Here is an 8,037-nt window from a genome sequence, read left to right as displayed (position 1 = left end):
ACCTCGCCAGCTACTTTTTTTTTTATATAGCACCGTGGCTGACGTGAAAATGACATAACATTGTTATTTGTTATACGGGAATCCTTTATTTTCGATTACGACCGTCGGTGGATTATTGAGATGGGTGATGCCGCCATATATAGACGATGAAAACTAAGAGTAAATTGTCGTCACTTTAAAGTTAACGATAATACCACCGCCCGTTAACACCTAAAATTAGCCTAGGAGGCACATTATCCAGCCTTCCTAAAGCCCCTATCACACGGAACTGGATTTCTAGTTGGAATGCCCTAGTTGGCGATGAACTGACTTTCTGGCTAGTAATCATGGCCGCCTTGCTGACTGCTTGACTGGTTTTGAGGAATAGGACATGTTCTAATTGCTACTAACTTCTTCGACTAGATTCTGTGGAACAGCCAATCAGAGCAAAGTTTGGCCATGTGAAGATATTCTGTGAGTTTGTAAAGTAGCCTTTTTTTGTCTGTGGCTTCCGAGTGCATACAACACGAAAGGCATGTTTACAATTGAAAAAGCTAAAATATTCTTCCATACGTGTATAGTAAACGTTGTAAAGTATGTATTTTATCAGCGCCGTTCTTCTCTACCTAAAACCATTTAATGCGATGCGATATTCCTCTCGGTTGGATAGTTATCGTATTTTAAAAGTGTGAAGTGATACGTTGTTTACATCTCGCGCGGCCGCCATTATGGGAACGAAAGACTATCGACAAGTACGGTATAACAAGTACCGTGTGAGGTGAAAACTAGCAAATGGGTAGTCAGTCCAGCGTCAACTAGAGCATTCTAACTAGAAATCCAGTTCCGTGTGATAGGGGCTTAGATCTAGCTTCGTAAAGTCAACTTTAGCTGCATTTAAGTGAAATTTAACTCCTTTATGCTCATCAGGTTTGACCGTAAGAGGCAAGGATTTGTTTTGTTGGTTGATTTGGTGTTTTAAGTCCACTTTATGTACACTAAGGCTAATCGGGACTGGACCTACAGTTTAAAATGGGATCCGAACCACTATGTGCTTCCACCGGGTATCGAACCCGGAACCCCTTGATTACAAGGCGACGACGCTACCACTGCGCCATCGGGGAGGCCCCGTAGGAGACAAGGAGAAATGCATTATGCTTATAGGAGTATTCTTTTTATTTGTTCTCTTGGGAATATCAAACTTCCGATGGCATAGAAAAAATCGACGGAAGGAGGATAGATTAAAGATGTGATTGGCAGGCAGAAAAGTCGAAATTTCAATTTGATTAGCTGTAACTTCAAGTTGAAGTAGTTGCGTTTTTTTCTGTATAAAGAATATATGTGATTCTGAAAATTCTTATCATATTTTTCAAATATCGTGTCTAGCTCAATAATCAACATAAAAAAATGCTTCCATTTGCAACATGGGGAGATAGTCATACTCTCTTGTACACCGTTTTTTGTTTTAGTAGCAGTGTCCATTCGGACGATATTGAAATAAATATACTACTGGTGCGAAACTGTAACTCTTCATCTTAAGCTGTGGATTCAGTCCCGATTAGCCTGGACGTTAAGGTGGGCAAAATTGGACGACTCATTTTCTCACTTCGACGGAATTCGTGGATTCTTCTGATAGAAAAAGTAATTAGGCAAAGGAAGAAATACGTGTTTTTTTGTTTCGGCTAGAAAAAAAGGTTTTATGGGGCAAAATCTCCCTCAAATGTCAAGATGAGGACAAATTGAAGTGGGGATCTGACCCCGAAACCACGTAAATATGGCATAAGAAGAACACGCACATACGAGGCTTGTCCGGAAAGTAAAGATACAAAAAAAATATATATATATATATAAAATAAATGTATTGCTCACAACTAAAGTTACACTTGATACACTGATACAGAGGCTATTTCTCCACATAAGTGCCACCATTGTCCAAACATTTGTTCAGACGCGGCACAAGTTTTTGTATCCCTGAATCGTAGAAATCCGCCGCCTGCATCAGGAACCAAGTTGTAACGTCTTCCCTGACTTCATCGTCGTCGGCAAAGTGTTTTCCACCAAGATTTTTCTTGAGGTAGAGGAACAGGTGGTAGTCGCTGGGTGCAAGGTCAGGGCTGTATGGCGGATGGTGAAGGACCTCCAATTGAAACTGTGCAAGCAGATCCTTGGTGACATTCGCTGCATGGGGGCGGGCGTTGTCATGAATAAAGCGAATTCCACTTGACAACATGCCTATTGCATGTTTTGTTTTGAATTGCACGTCGAAGATTTTTCAAAGTCTTACAGTAGGTTTCAGTATTAATTGTTCTTCCAGGCGGCATGAATTCCACCAGCAGGATGCCGTGGCAATCCCAGAAAACAGTTGCCGTCAACTTGCGGGTTGAAATTGATGTTTTGATTTTTGTGGCTTCTGGAGAATGGGTATGGCGCCACTGCAGTGACTGCTGCTTCGATTCAGGCGTATGGTGGAACACACATGTTTCATCACCTGTCACAATGGAGTCCAGGAATGCATCTCCCTCTTCTGCGTAACGAGTAAGAAAGTCCAGTGCATATCCCAGTCGTTTGGTTTTGTGTTCGTCAGTCAAATGTTTTGGGACCCAGCGTGCACACAACTTTCTGTACCCTAACCCACTCACAACTCCATGAATAGTGGTTTTCGAACTGTCAGGAAACATCACACACAATTCTCGAATTGTCACCCGCCTATTCGCACGCACCTCTGCTTCAATACGATTGCGAAGGTCGTCAGTGATCACGGACGGCCTCCCACTTCTCTCTTCATCATGAACATCACGTCGACCTTCTGCGAAGGCACGGTACCATTTCGCCACATTTTGACGATTCATTACGTTCCCGTACAGTCACAATTTCTCGGTGGATCTCCGATGGACGCTTTCCTTGTGCTTGCAAAAACCTGATCACGGCGAGCACTTCGCACTTGGCAGGATTCGGTATCACCGCTGCCATTTCCAACGCGTGTTCCTCGCAGAAGACTCAACGCAGCACTGACGACTCACTCCCAATCCTCGTCATATGGATCATGGTTACTGCCAGTGTTGCCAACTTAGGTACACATTTCCCCCTAACGTGCAAATTTGTTTGTATGTTTACTTTTCGGACAAGCTCGTATAATTGGAACACGCAGCACAGAGGTGTGTGTGCCAGTGATATGCACTTCATATCTCAAGTGTCTCGCTTGTGTATCTGCCTGTACTATTAGCACAGAACTTCAACCGCCATCGTCCTTCACGATAGCACTTGCGTTTGGTACCGACAATCCTACAGTTCTGTAATGTGTGTGTTCCAATTATATGTGCGTGTTCTTCCTATGCCATATTTACGTGGTTTCGGGGTCTGATCCACACCTCAATTTGTCCTCATCTTGACATTTGAGGGGGGGGGGTTGCCCCATAAAAGTTTTTTTTTTAGCTGAAATACAAAAACACGTGTTTCTGCCTTTTGGCCCCTCTATACACCTGCCAAGTTTCATGGAAATCGTAGGGGCACACAGGGGTCAGATACCCACTTCAATTTCTCCTTATCTTGACATTTGAGGGTTTTTGTGCCCCCTAAAACCTTTTTTTAGCCGAAACAAAAAAAAACACGTATTTCTTCCTTTGGGCCCCTCGATACACCTGCCAAGTTTCATTGAAATCGGAGGGGGACACAGGGGTCAGATCCCCACTTCAATTTCTCCTCATCTTGACATTTGAGGGGGGGGGGTTGCCCCTAAAACAGTTTTTCAGCTCCCCCCAAACACGTATTTCTTCCTTTGGACCCCTCTATACACCTGCCAAGTTTCATGGAAATTGGGGGGACACTTAGATAACCTCCCTTGTCAGTTACAGTATGTGGAACTAGAAAAGTAACAAAGTTGCTTGCTGGAAATTTTCTTGCAAATAAATTACAATCAATTACACTGGGGAACAAAAAAAAGATTTTATTTTGCGGCATAAAGTTTAATAACAGTTTCAGCATACAAAACAGCTGTGATTGCCAATTGTATGATTGGTTCAGTTGAATTGACTCCAGTTATAAAAATAAACACACCATGGAAAATGTAGGAGGTAAAATTACTCTACGCTTTTCTCGGTCATATCAAAATTTGATAATGGTCTGAAATTCCCATTAAGAAACTTATTTATTTATTTGTACATTGTTGCTAGGCAACGTATGAAGCATTGCTAGGCAATATATCGGACACTCAACAAAGCTTAAGGAAGAATACCAAAACATAAAAATGATTTTAGAAGAAAAATTGAATATGCTGAACATAAGTGGCTCGTGTGTGTGGATTTGAAGATGGTGAATTTTTTACTAGGAAAGCAAAGTGGGTACACAAAGTATCCCTGTATCCTATGTTTGTGGGATAGTCGTGCTAGAGAAAAGCATTGAACGATAAAAGTTGGCCCCCAGGGAAAATATTAGTAGGAAAAGCTAATATCATTCATGAACCGCTGATAGATAGGGACAAAATCATCCTTCTGCCACTGCATATTAAACTTGGGTTGGTAAAACAGTTTGTCAAGGCCTTACATACAAGTGGTGATTGTTTCAAATATATATGCCACACTTTTCCAGGACTAAGTATTGAAAAATTGAAGGCAGGAATCTTTGACGGACCACCACAAATTCGTACACTTATAAATTATGCCAATTTTACAACTTACATGTCTTACATCGAATCTGAGGCCTGGCTGAGCTTTGTGTCCGTCGTCAAAAGCTTTTTGTGGAATCACAGAGCAGAAAAGTACCCCGATATAGTTGGAAATATGTTGAAAAATTTTGAGAAATTGGGAGCTATTATGAGTGTGAAGATACATTTTATACATATCCACATTGACAGATTCGCTGAGAACCTTGGTGATTTTAGTGAAGAACGGGGAGAAAGGTTCCATCAGGATATAAGGATAATGGAAGAAAGGTACCAGGGACAGTGGGATCGCCACATGATGGCCGACCACTGTTGGAGCTTACAGAGGGATTGTCCTAAAAAGCAATACAGCAGGAAATCGTATAGAAAACGTTTCACATAGTTTGTTACTTCATTGTGTACATATTTTCTTAATTATTATGATCATAGGCCTATATAAATTTATTTTTATAATAATGATTGTAATCACAAAAAGAAATATTAAATTATTGTTGGAAGTTCATTTATATGTATGTCTTATGTTTCCGCCATTTTGGTTTAGTTGCATTTATTTCATAAATTAGAGCCAATTCAGGAAATATATTATTATATCATTATTCAGCAGCATGAAATTACCCTAAATTAGCTCTCAAACACTGTGCCGCAATTTCACTGTTCCCCAGTGTTATCATTGTGATAAATATATCGAGACTTAACATTAGTGTGAGCACAGACAATGTGAGGTTAGGTTAGAAGAAGAAAATCCTTTCACTTTATCTTCCAGAAATGACACATAGTTGGAAGCAGGGTTGTCAAATTTTACTCTTTCCCATGCTACAAATGTTCAAGTTAATAATTTTAGTGTTGTAACGTTGATAACGTTACTTCTATTCCAAAAAGTATGTGTTATAGTTACAGCTCCTTACTTTTAAAAGCTAGTTACAGTTAGAATTCCTAAAAAATAACTGTTAGTTGTAACTGATTTACAAGTAATTACTTAAGCCTGAATCACACGGAACTTTATTTCCAGTAGGAATGCCCTGGTTGGTGCTGGACTGGCTACCCATTTGCTAGTTTTCACCTCACACAATACATGTTACCATACTTGTCGATAGACTTTTGTTCCCATAAGACATTGCGCAGAGCAGACAATCTGTAAAGATGGACGAGCAATTTGAAGAATGTTGTAGGAGAACTACTACTTTACGCTTTTATTAAAAATTAAAATAGAAAAGTATGGAATAGAGATTGGCTCGAAAAAATATGATAATCAATGTGTACCGACAAGCTTTTTAATTAACTCTGGTATTCATACATGAGATTTGCAGGATTCATTTACAAATTTTAAAAAAAATCAAACTAATTTAATGCACTTGTAATAATAAGGATTTTCATTTTCGGCTAATCATATTTGTCAAGTGCACATCTCACTGCTTTGTATAAATACCCAGGGGTGCCCATCCCTCCCAAGGCCAATGGCCCATCCCCTCCAAAATCATGTCATGCGTCGCCCCCAAATCATATACTTTGCACCTGCAAACCAAATCGTAATCCCCACAAAGTATTTAATTACAACAGCATGTCTACCGAAAGTAACTGTTTTCTCAGCTTTACTGAACACTCTACTAGTTCATTGACGTCTGTCAATTTGAATGAAATACCATGTTAAACTGTCCATATTTTTTAATTGTTCAATTTTCAAAGAAACTTAACGCTAGCACATTGATTGGTAAAATGTAGCAAATTAAATTATGTTATTATGCATATAAATAGTGTTTGTGAGTGGATTTATAAAACTCACAACTTGAGTATTTAACACAAATTGTTACACAAGTTAAGATAAAGATAGAAAATCCAACCTTGACAAAACAAATAACATGCTCCAGCCGTATAACCGATTCAATTATTGTTTCACGAGATATTACGAACCCTAGCTAGAAATTCTTAAGCTCAGGGCGATAATATAATACGGCTGCTCTATCAAAGAACTTATCTCCCCGTTTTCTTGGGAGTTAATATAATAATTTTAGTAACCCATAACAATAATTATGTGGATTTTATCTTCAGTGCAAATTTAACTTGATAAAGTAAAAATTTCCTGTGACATGAAGTTAGAAATGTGGATTCAATATATTTCTGTTCCAAATTATGCACCTGCTTTAAAATAAGCCGTATACCAACACTAAGCATTATATTTGAAGAAGTTATGTTATTAATGAATATTGAGAATATTGCTTATGTCTTGTAATGCAGCTATAGTATAAATCTTCATATTCACCTCAGTAAAACGTCAAACATGCATTCATGCAACAGGTGATTGCGAGCGAAGCGAGCAAGAAAATTTTTACATCCATTTCTTTGCAGGCTTTCAAGAATATTAATTTAATGAGCTGTCAATACTTTCTTAGAATGCAGAGATATTTAGTCTTTTCCAGCTTCTCTTTTGGCACGTTCGGGGTCGAAAAAGTGTTAATACCATATCGCTAAATACAGTATCCAAGATTTAATGTTCGAACTGTCTCTCCACTACAGAAATCCCTTGACAATCTAAGATTTAAGACTTTACTAACAGCTTCCTATCTCCTCCTTTAAATTTAATACTCAGTACTACCACCAAAATTCCCATTCAAATTTTAGACTTACTGTTGATATTGAAGAGGGGATATTGCCTCCTCCAAAAAAATAATTTGATGCTCAATCCGCCATAATCTAAGGCCTAAAGTTGGCTACTGTCCCCCGAAGGTTTAATTCCGAATACCCCCCAGAACCCACATGTCAATTAAGGCCTAATATGTAAGATACTTAAATATGGTGTATTTAAGCCGTACAATTTTTGCATATATTTGAAAATATATATATAAATGTTTAATTTTATATTATTGGAAGGGAAAAAAATCCCCCCCCAAATATCTCGATGGCGCAAACTGCGTCATAATCCCCCTCTGTGGGTACCCCTGTAAATACCTAAATATTAATGAACTGAACACGAATGCACTGCACATCATCTCTTTTCTTTTTCTTTTTATCGAGAAACTATCAAAAAGAGCCAACACTCGGAAACCACAAACAAAACTCCCCTTTCCAAACTCGCAGATTATCTCCACATGACCAAACTTTGCTCTGATTGGCTGTTCCACAGAATTCAGTTGAGGAAAGCCAGTAGCAATTAGAACATGTCCTATGCCTCCAAACCAGTCAAGCTGCCAGTCAGGCAGCCATCACATCCGGGCAGGTAGCCAGTTCAATGCCAACTAACTGGATATCCAGTTCCGTGTGATTCGGCCTTTACTTCCGAACACTGCATATGTCATATGGCATGAACTAAGAGTACAGTTAAGCTTTGGATAATGTGAATGCCAACACAACACTGTCGTCTGCTAAGACTCTCACTCAGTGAAGCTATAAGTTGAGAATTTCATCTGCCA

The sequence above is a fragment of the Lepisma saccharinum genome, chromosome 3, assembly GCF_977018435.1.
Source record: "Lepisma saccharinum chromosome 3, izLepSacc3.1, whole genome shotgun sequence".
Taxonomy (NCBI): domain Eukaryota; kingdom Metazoa; phylum Arthropoda; class Insecta; order Zygentoma; family Lepismatidae; genus Lepisma; species Lepisma saccharinum.
Note: the sequence above shows the minus strand (reverse complement) of the source record.